Source organism: Myotis lucifugus, unplaced genomic scaffold, assembly GCF_000147115.1.
Source record: "Myotis lucifugus unplaced genomic scaffold, Myoluc2.0 scaffold_336, whole genome shotgun sequence".
Taxonomy (NCBI): Eukaryota; Metazoa; Chordata; class Mammalia; order Chiroptera; family Vespertilionidae; genus Myotis; species Myotis lucifugus.
Window position 1 is genome coordinate 1149688 of NW_005871384.1, and position 11774 is coordinate 1161461.

Consider the following 11774-nt stretch of genomic DNA (forward strand, 5'->3'; position numbering starts at 1 on the left):
AAAATTGTAACACTACCTCCTGTTGGTGCCCTTTTACAATATGAATTTGTCAGTTCCTGTCTATTTCTGCACCCATTTTTTCAAGGTATTGGGGTTTTTTTAGTGAGAGAGACCAGTTTGCTGTTCCACTTATTTATGCATTCAGCAGTGGCTTTCATATGTGCCCTAACCTGAGATCGAACCTGCAACCTTGGGTAGAAAGATGTCACTCTATGAATTTTGGAGATTAGGCCCTTATCAGATATGACATTGGCAAATATGTTTTCCCACGCAGTGGGTTTTCTTGTTGTTTTGTTGATGGTTTCTTTTGCTGTGTAGAAGCTTTTATTTTGATGTAGTCCCATTTGTTCATTTTCTCTTTAGTTTCAAGTGCCCTAGGAGCTGTATCAGTGAAGAAATTGCGTTGGCATATGTCTGAGATTTCGTTGCCTTTGGATTCTTCTAGAATTTTTATGTTTTCCCGTCGTACATTTAAGTCCTTTATCCATTTTGAGTTTATTTTTGTGCATGGTGTAGTTTCATTTTCTTGCATGTATCTGTCGAATTTTCCCAACACCATTTATTGAAGAGGCTATCTTGGCTCCATTGTATGTTCTTGCCTCCTTTGTCAAATATTAATTGAGCATAATGGTTCTGGCCGATTTCTCGGCTCTCTATTCTATTCCATTGATCTATATGTCTGTTCTTGTGCCAGTACCAGGCAGTTTTGAGAACAGTGGCTTTGTAATACAGCTTGATATCTGGTACTGAGATCCCACCTACTTTGTTCTTTCTCAGGATTGCTGCAGCTATTTGGGGTCTTTTTTTATTCCAGATGTATTTTTGGAGCGTTCGTTCTAGATCTGTGAAGTATGCCATTGGCATTTTAATGGGGAGTGCATTAAATTTATACATTGTTTTGGGTAGTATGGACATTTTAATGATGTTGATTCTACCAATCCATGAACACGGTGTGTTCTTCCATCTGTTTATGTCTTCCTCTATCTCTTTTTCAACATCCTATAGTTTTCTGAGTAGAGGTCTTTTACCTCTTTAGTTAAGTTTATTCCTAGGTATCTTAATTTTTTTGGTGCGATGGTAAATGGAATTGTTTTTTTAATCTCCCTTTCTGAAAGTTCACTATTGGTGTATAGAAATGCTTCAGATTTCTTGGGGTTAATTTTGTATCCTGCTACATTGCCAAATTCATGTATTAAGTCTAGGAGATTTTTGGAGTCTCTAGGGTTTTGTATGTATAATATCATGTCGTCTGCAAATAAGGACAGTTTTACTTCCTCATTTCTAATTTGGATGCCTTTTATTTCTTTTTCTTGTCTAATTGCAATGGCTAATACTTCCAGGACTATGTTGAACAGGAGTGGTGAGAGTGGGCATCCCTGTCTTGTTCCTGTTCTTAGGGGAAATGGTGTTAGTTTTTGTCCATTGAGTATGATGTTGGCTGTGGGCTTGTCATATATGGCTTTTATTATGTTGAGGTATGATCCTTCTATTCCCACGTTGCTGAGAGTTTTTATCAAAAATGGGTGTTGGATTTTGTTGAATGCTTTTTCTGCATCAATTGATATGACTATGTGGTTTTTTCAGAAAGCCAAGAGACATATGAAAACATGCTCAAAGTCACTAATCATCTGAGAGATGCAAATAAAAACAACAATGAAGGTACCATCTCACACCTGTCAGACTGGCTATCATCAAACAAATCAACAAACGACAAGTGCTGGAGAAGGATGTGGAGAAAAAAGGAACACTCGTGCACTGCTGGTGGGAATGCAGACTGGTGCAGCCACTATGGAAGACAGTATGGAGTTTCCTCAAAAAACTAAAAATGGAACTTCCATTTGACCCTGTGTTCCCACTTCTAGGAATATATCCCAAGAAACCAAACACCAATCAGAAAGGATATATGCACCCATATGTTCATAGCAGCACAATTCACCATAGCTAAGATCTGGAAACAGCCTAAGTGCCCATCAGTAGATGAATGGATTAGAAAACTGTGGTATATCTACATGATGGAATACTATGCTGCTGTAAAAAAGAAGGAACTCTTACCATTTGCAATGGCATGGATGGAACTGAAGAGCATTATGCTAAGTGAAATAAGCCAGTCAATGAAGGAAAAATACCACATGATCTCACTCATTCATGGACAATAAAGACCATTATAAACTTATGAACAATAATAGATACAGAGGCAGAGATGCCTCAGACAGATTGTCAAACTGCTGTGGGAAGGCTAGGGAGGGTTGGGGGGCAGGAGGGAGGGGGCTAAGAGGTCAACCGAAGGACTTGTATGCATGCATATAAGCATAACCAATGAACATAAGACACTGGTGGGTAGGGGAGGTCAGGGGATTGTCAAAGGCGGGAAAAAATGGAGACATATGTAATACTTTTTGTAATACTTTAAGCAATAAAACAACAAAATAAAAAAAAGAAAGATGTCACTCTAACCAAATGAGCTACTTCACCAGGGGTATTTCTGCACTTCTTGAAGCTGAAAACATCAAAGGCTTTGCAGGTTTGTTCTCGGTAATTTCCAGTGTTGCAAACATTTCCTGTTTTCTTCACAATTTTATACCCTTTTCCAACCCATGTCTTACCTTCTCATGCATAGAAAAGTTTCTATACCACTTTACTGGAAATTAAATTGTAAAGAGACCCGAGGATGATTTTCACACACATCCCACCACAGTCCCCAGGAAGTCTGTGGTCTACCATTGATGTTAGTTCATTTCTCAGCATCTCCTCCTATACTTGGGAGTGTGAACATCATTGACAAGAGGTTTCAACCTGCTTCTGCAAGGCAGACAGGGATGAAGGATGACCTGGGGCATATCGTCCACAGTCAACACGATCTCTCTGTAGCTGAGGTGACCACAGGTGTTGACTGGATCAGCCAGTATATTGGGCTCCAGAAATTTCAGCTACAATGCAATGGGACACCTGGGCTGACAGAAGGAATGAGCTGAAGATGTAAAAATGAGACAGCTGATTCTATGATCCCCTCTCTTCTCCCCAGTTCAGAGCCCCACACTTGAAGAGGGGTCCTCTCTAAAGATTAGAGTGTCTCCAAAGAAAAACATCTGAATTCTGACATAACAGCCTCTCCTGCCCTGTCTCCTCTGGGAAAGCCTGCAGTCACAACCCTCAGACCTTACCTCCAGGTAGCTCCTCTAACCATTTACTCTCAATATGAAAGGCAACATGGGAGAACTGACATTTGAAAGAGAAAGAGAAGAGAGAAAGATAACAGAAAAATATTACCCTAAAGGGAGCCATTAACTCAGGAAACAAAAACAGGGGAAAAATTAACCAAACAAATAAAAGTAAAATTATCTTTCAGGTATCTATGTTATTAACCATCTCCCTGAAGTCAGCTAAAAATATCGAAAAATATTTCTTTTTTTTTTTTTAACATGAGCGGGCAATAAAATGAAGTTTCTCAGGCATGTAGCAAAGTGAACGTGGAAACTCAGACCCATAGGTGAAGTGTAGCAGCTGGGTGGACTTTACCAAACATGGAGGACTTAAACTTTGCTCCTCAAAGCCACACTGACATGAGAGTCAAAGGCCAGGGCCGATTCAAAAGGGGTCTCACTGGAACTTTACCATAAACCCCAAAGAGCTACCTTCTCAATAATGTCAGTGACTTTTTAATTTTATTTTATTGTTTAAAATATTACATATAGTATTACATATGCCTCCTTTTCCCCCCACTGACCTCCCCTTTGCCACCCCCACACCCCGGCACATGCCCTCACCCCCCTAGTGTCTGTGTTCCTTGGTTATGCTTATATGCATGCATATAAGTCATTTAATTGATCTCAACCCTCCTCCTCCACCCTGCCTTCTCACTGAAATTTGACAGTCTGTTCAATGCTTCTCTGTCTCAGTATCTATTTTTGTTCATCAGTTTATGGTGTTCATTATATTCTGGCGAGTGGAGGACAGATTTGAAAAAAACAAACAAAAACAGGCCAGAATACAATTTAAACAGGCAAAAGATACTTGTGGAGAAAACACAAAAGTGAAGACCATAGAGAAAATATTTAAAGGAGTAATGATTGAGTGTTTTTCTGAAACACACTTGTCCAATTTCAAAAATATCTAACAAATCCCAAAGAAGATAATTAAGAAGGAATTCACACTTTAACACATAAGAGTGAAACTGTAGGGCATCAAAGCAAAGAGATCTTAGTAGCATCCAGAAAAACAGACAGATGACATTCTAGGACAGTGGTGGCTAACCTATGACACGTGTGTCAGAGGTGACATGCAAACTCATTTTTTTGGTTGATTTTTCTTTGTTAAATGGCATTTAAATATCTTACCGAATAATAGACAAACATGTAAATTGACCATACCTTCGCCACGCTAACCAGCCATCAGGAGAGTATGCAAATTAACCCAACATAGATGGCGGTTAATTTGCATATGTAGGCTCCAAGAGTCAGAGCAAAGCCTGATGGCCCCAGGGCCGGATCAGTGAAGTCTGATGGCTCCGGGGCCCGCTCTGGGGCCGCTCCGGCCAGAGCCTGGCCTGAGCAAAGGCCTGGGTCCTGGGTGCCAGAGGCAAATCGGTGATGCAGCAAAGGGAAGGGCAGGCCTATTGCACAAATCTCTTCATGCAACAGGCCTCTAGTATAAAATAAATATCAAAAATATAAGTCTTTGTTTTACTATGGCTGCAAATATCAAAAAATTTCTATATGTGACACGGCACCAGAGTTAAGTTAGGGTTTTTCAAAATGCTGACATGCCGAGCTCAAAAGGTTCCCCATCACTGTTCTAGGAGGAGATGTTGGAACTGCACTGATGTGTTATTAGTAACAAAGGAAGCCAGCGAACTGGGAAAGCAGATTTGCAATGTGTTGAGAGAAGCTAACAGTGAACTGAAAACTTTATACTCAGGGAAAATAGCTGTCAGAAATGCACTTAAAAGTAGTACATCACAGACAACAAAGATGAGAGTCCCTGCCACCAGAACAATGTTGTGAGAATAAACAAGTCTTTTCTGTCAAAGAACAGTTTAGACAGCTTCCATGTTGGCCGCATAGCTTGCAGCTCCCCTGGGGGCTGCCATCTTGAAACAGCAAAGGCCAACCTCTCCCTTTGAATTAGCCAATCGCAAAAGACTGTGTGCCTGAGCTCCAATCAAGAACAAAGGACAGGTCCCATGCATCAGGGGTTCCGCAGAGATGCAGAAGCGTCCTTATTGCTCCCCTTCTATTCTGACCAACTGCCAGTGATGGTAGGGCTTGGGCCTGACACTCCAGCTCCAGCCATTTTCAGGGCTCCCAAGCAGGATACCAGGCTTTTTCTATGGCATTTTTATTGGCTTTCAAGTCTTCAGATTTAGACAGGGTTCTTTAAAACATGATACTCCAGTCAAAGTTTCCAGTCAATAAAACCACTATTGGAAACTGGTCTTATTGAATTTATGAAAAGAAATGTATTGCCATGATTTATTAAGAATTTCCAAATTTTGGAAGAATTATATAAGGAGCAATATGCAGCCTCCAGTCCTCCCAACCCAACAGGGTCTTGGCCAGTCCCTCAGTCAGATTTCTCCTCTCTTGGAGAATCTCAAACTTCTGAAGTCTCCCTCAAAGATCCAGGGAGAGCACCTTTCCTTTGCCCTTTTGTTAACCCTGTTTACTAGTTACATGGTCCTGCCATAAGCTGCCAGTCCAAAACAGCCAGAGTTTCAGTTAGAAACAGCTCTGCATATTACAAAGTGCTCCTGTGGCAGTGGGTTTGGTGTCAGGCCCCTACCATCGTACCCATCCCCTGTGGCATAGCAGCAATCAGGCCTCTCCCAAGGGAGAGCACTGGAAGGGGATATCAGCCCCTCCTTTGCTAGCAACAACAGGTACCGAACCCTTTCAGTACATTTAACCAGCTTCATTTCTGGCCACTTTTACAGATTCCACAGGTCTGTTGTCTTCTTTTAACCAGCAAGCCAAATGACACTGGCCTGTATTCTTTCCTGTTGTGAGTTAGAGGAAGACAATTCTTACAGAGGGGAGGAATAGACAGTGGGAGTTTCAGAGAAAACTACAGGCCATCACTGTAGTAGCCCTCCTTCCCAGAGGCTGGGGTCCAACCTGTGGAGGAAAATGACTTAGTTGGCCTGGAAAAGAAGGCAGAGGATGACAAGGGTGCAGGAAAATTTTACAAAAAGCCTGGAGGGTCTCCTGAAAGAAAAGATCCTTAATTCAGCACAGGCAGGGGGCGGGGCCCATAAAATCTCTCTGCCTGCGGAGCTGTGAGCTCAGCCCCTGAATGTCCCAGTCAGGCAAGAAAAGCCACAAATACCTTTAAATCTTCCCCAGAATTCCAAAATTTCAACCTAACACAGCAAAATCACAGAGCAAATCAAAGTCCCTAGTACACAAACATAGACAGAAATTTTTACTAAGTGGGCTGATGCCTCCTGTGATAGAGAGCAAATGTCTCTGAGAAAAATAACTCAACAGCGCTGCTTGAGACCCCTGAAGACCATCATGGGTTCAGCTTTCAGCAAATCAAACGTTTTTACCAGATGAGCTAACAGGAACAGAAAATCAAAGTAGCTTTCTCTTTCACACAGACCAGTTAATCATTCTCTCAGAATAGCCCAGACTGGAGCTGAGCAGATAATGCCCAACTCCAGATGGGCATTGCACCCATGCCCCAGACCAGAATTCTCAACCAACTTCTCAGTGAGAACCTACCAGAGGAGTTAAGGCTGCGTCCAGCCCCCACTTCTTGGTAGCAAATTGGCAAGTCCCACATAAACAAACAGAAGAATGAACCATAATTCCTTAATAGAATCTGAATTCACTCACCTCCGGAGTCCTGATTCCTGATTGCCTGACAAAGTCCTATGACTTCTGGGGAGGTGATCAAGCTCCTCCTTCTACTTACTTGGAGTAGGCCTGACTGACTGGGGCCCCTACCTTACAGATTCTGTCAACAGGTTCAGAGGTGTCCGTCCACTTTCTCCAGATGCCGGCTGGGTCCTGGGCTGAGGTTTGGGAGCGCCTGGAGTTCCCCCAGGTTCAATTCTGCTAAAATCAACAGTGGTGCCTTCTGGAGGCCTGTCCTGTGCCCCTGGGCCCCAATCCCTGTCCATTCACCAGAGGCTAAACAAAACGCGGTTAGCTTCTTGGTCAGGGAACCATATGTTACAGAAAAGCAAAGAAATGCCAAGCACACTTCCTAGATAAAGGGAGAAACCCTTTTATTAACACTAGTGACTAGTGGACTCCGGGAGTAATTTCCAAATCAGAGTGAAGTAACATACAGAGGCTTCGCTTTTTATCATCTTCTGGGGTCTTTGTCTTGCAGATATGGTTCTACCCCCTTGTGGGCTTACAGAAAGGCCCCCAGGTGTTGGGGGTTCCCAGGTCATACCAGATGATCTGTTCTGGGGCCAGCGATAATGACCTTACCCCCCACCCTCAGGGCAGTGCATTGTTCAGTTTTTATGGCCTGACAGGCCTTGCAAGAACAGTTTCCTCCTCAATAGTGGGTGTCAGGGGGCTCCTCCTTGGTCAGCATTTTGTACAAATTCCTCATGTACAGGAGGCACTCACTAAATATGTGTCACCCTACCCTGTGGAGATTTGGGATACTTGGTTCAAGGGACAGTTCCACAGCATAGAGTCCCAAATATTTCTTGTTCTTTTGGGGAACTTCCTGAGCTCACTTCCTCTTGCTTTATGTTCTCAATCATGTGTCACTGCCTTCTGTCTGTTTTATCCCATTTCATGTAAACTTGAATTTCACTTCTTCAGCTGGTTTCCACAATGACAATGTGTACGAAGCATTCTGTGGCCTTTAGCTTCTTCACTGGAGATTTGGGAAGTCACAGGGAGGCTCCCACAGGCAGCTCTGAGCATTCCTGCACCAAGCTGACTGTTGTCCTTTAGAAGAGGAAGAGCTTATCCCCCCACACCCATCAATTAACTCCTCCAAAAGGAAAGGGGCTGGTCTCTTTCAGGATGAGACCATTCCCTACTATTATTTTTATTTTTCAAAAAAAGGAAACAAACTGCCCTCTCTCAATTTTGGCCTATCATGTGCACTTCATACTAATACATTTTTCTTTGGAAACACAGGAAACAGACTCTCAGCTCTCCCTGGGCCAGTTGTGACCACTTCCTAATATTATTTTTTATTTCTGAAGCAGAGGAAACAGACTATCTTCCCTCCCTTTTAGCCAGTGGAGACCAGACCTGACCTGCATTTTGTTTTCTGTTTCATTCTCTAGGCAGACCAGGAAGTTCTCTTTAGGGTGTGTGTGTGGAAGGGGGTGGAGTGGAGGGGGTGGCACAGGGAGGGAATCTGCTGAGTCTGACTCTTTTGGCCTCTTATCTTTTGTTGTCAGGTGGCCCCACATGGCTCCCTTGTCTTCTCAATCACTGATTTGACTCTCTGCTTCATATAACCTGTGGTTGAGTCCTTCCAGTGTATTATTCATTTCAGATATTGAATTCTTCATTTCTTTCTAGTTCTTTCTTATAATTTCTATATCTTTTTTTTGTTTTGTTAATCCTCACTGGAAAATGCTTTTTCTTTTCTTTTTTAAAATTCTTAATTGTTTAAAGTATTACATAAGTTTCTTTTTCTTCCATTGACTTCTCCCTACTCACTCCCATCCCCAAACAAATGACATGACCCCCATACTGTCTGTGTCCATTGGCTCTGCTTATATGCATGCATACAAGTCCTTTGGTTGATCTCTTACCATCCCCCTTGCCTTCACTCTTATGTTGGACAGTCTGTTTGATGCCTCTATGACTCTGGCTCTATTTTTATTCATCAGTTTATGTTGTTCATTATATTCCAAAAATGAGTGAGATCATGTGATACTTATCTTTCGCCAACTGGCTTATTTCGCTTAGCATAATGCTCTCCAGGTCCATCCATGCTGTTGCAAATGGTAAGAGTTCCTTCTTTTTTACAGCAGCATAATATTCCATTGGGTAGATGTACCACAGGTTTTTACTTCATCCATCTTCTGATGGGCACTTAGGCATTGTCCAAATCTTAGCTATTATAAATTGTGCTGCTTGAACATAGAGGTGCATATATCCTTTCTGACTGGTGTTTCTGATTTCTTGTGATATATTCCTAGAAATGGGATTACTGGGTAAAATGAGAGTTCCATTTTTAATTTGTTGAGGAAACTCAAAACTGTTTTCCAGTGGCTGCACTAGTCTCTATTCCCACCAGCAGTGCATGAGGGTTCCTTTTTCTCCACATCCTCTCCAGCACTTGTCATTTGTTGATTTGTTGATGATAGCCATTCTGACAGGTATGAGATGGTACCTCATTGTCATTTTGATTTGCATCTCTCGGATGATTAGTGACTTTGAGAATGTTATCATATGTCTCTTGGTCTTCTGTGCATCCTCTTTTGAAAAGTGTCTGTTTAGCTCCTTTGCCCATTATTTGATTAGATTATTTATCTTCTTATTGTTAAGTGGTATCAATAACCTGTAAATTTTGGAGATTAAACTCTTACCATACATTGGTAAATATGTTCTCCCATGCAGTTGCCTTTCTTGTTATTTTCTTAATGGTTTATTTTGCTGTGCAGAAGCTTTTTATTTTGATGTAGTCCCATCTGTTTACTTTATCCTTAGTTTCCATTGCCCTAGGAGCTGTATCAGTAAAGATGTTGCTATGAAATATGTCTGATAGTTTGCTGACTATGGATTCTTCTAAGATTTTTATGGTTTCCTGTGTTACATTTAAGTCTTTTATTAATTTTGAATTTATTTTTGTGTATGGTGTATGTTGGTGGTCTAGTTTCATTTTTTTGTAAGTATCATCCAATTTTCCCAAAATTATTTATTGAAGAGACTGTCTTGATTCCATTGTATGCTCTTGCCTCCTTTGTCAAATATTAATTGAGCACAATGGCTTGGGTTGATTTTTGGGTTCTCTGGTCTGTTACCTTTGTCTATGTCTGTTTTTGTGCCAGTACCAGGCAGTTTTGAGAACAGTGTCTTTGTAGTATAGCTTGATATCTGGTATTGTGATCCCTCCAACTTTGTTCTCCCTCCCCAGATTGCTATGGCCATTCGGGGTCTTTTTTTTTAATTCCATACAAATTTTTGGAGAGTTTGCTCTAGGTCTGTGAAATATGCCATTGGTATTTTAATGGGGGTTGCATTGAATCTATAGATTGCTAATGTAGTATGGATATTTTACTGATGTTGATTCTACAATCCATGAGGATGGTATATTCTTCCATTTGTTTCTGTCTTCCTCTATCTCTTTTTTCAATGTCCTGTAATTTTCTGAGTTCAGGCCTTTTACCTCCTTAGTTAAATTTATTCTTTAAAAAAATATATTTCTTTATTGATTTCAGAGAGGAAGGGAGAAGGAGAGAGAGATAGAAACACCAATGATGAGAGAGAATCATCGATCGGCTGCCTCCTGCACACCCCTTATTGGGGACTGAGCCCACACCCCACGTTATGTGCCCTTCGCCAGAATTGACCCCGGGACCCTTCAGTCCGCAGGCCGACACTCCATTCACTGAACCAGGCCGGCTAGGGTTAAGTTTATTCTTAGGTATCGTAATTTTATTGTTGCAATGGTAAATGGGATTTTTTTTTTTTTTTTAGTTTCTCCTTCTGTGAGTTTTATATATATATATATTAGAGGCCGGGTGCACAAAAATTTGTGCACTGGCCGGGGGGCGGGGGGTCCCTCAGCCCCGCTTGTGCCCTCTCACAGTTTGGGACCCCTCGGAAGATAATGACCTGCTGGCTTAGGCCCGCTCCTGGGTGGCAGAGGGCAGGCCCAATCCCTAGGTGCCTGCCCTGCAGCCCCTGGTCTGGCTCAGATCAGGGCCGATTGGGGAGTTGGGGCACCACCCCCTGTCATGCACAGAGGAGGGCTGATAGGGGAATGGGGCACCACCCCCTGTCACACACAGAGCACTGCGGATCAGCGGGTTGGGGCACTCGTCCCTATCAGGCACAGAGCAGGGCGAATCAGGGGGTTGGGGTGCCTTTCCCTGTCACAAATGGAGCTGGGCGGATAGGATAGGGAGGTTGTGGTCCGCCCCCTGTCACACACGGAGCCACAGGGCGATCAGGGGATTTGGGCGCTACCCCTGTCATGCTGCTCCAGGGGCCAGGAGGCCCCACTGCTCCGCTGATCCCGGTGCTGGAAGGCCTCGTGGCTCTGCTTGACACCAGGGCAGTGAGGCCTCGCTGCTCCGCTGATCCCAGTGCTGGGAGGCTCTGCTGATCCCCAGGCCGAGAGGTCTCGTGGCTCCGCTGATCCCAGTGCCTGGAGGCCTCGTGGCTCCACTGATCCCAGTGCTTGGAGGCATATTACCCTTTTACTATATAGGATAGAGGCCTGGTGCATGGGTGGAGGCCAGCTGGTTTGCCCTGAAGGGTGTCCCGGATCAGGGTGGGGGTCCTGCTTGGGTGCCTGGCCAGCCTGGATGAGGGGATGATGGCTGTTTGCAGCTGGTCACACCGCCTTCAGGGTGGGGGTCCCCACTGGAGTGCCTGGCCAGTCTGGGTGAGTGGCTGAGGGCTGTTTTCAGGCTGGCGGGTGACTGAAGCTCCAACCTCTCCTTTTTTTCTTTTTTATTCTGGGATTTATTTACCTTCTATGGCTGTCACTGGAACTGAGAGCCGGCTTTAGCTCTGAGGCTCGGCTCCAGCTCTGAGACCTCGGCTGCTGAAAGCAGGTATCTGGTTTGTTTGGCTTCTATAATTGAAACACTGTTGCAACTCCAGCTCGGCCGGATG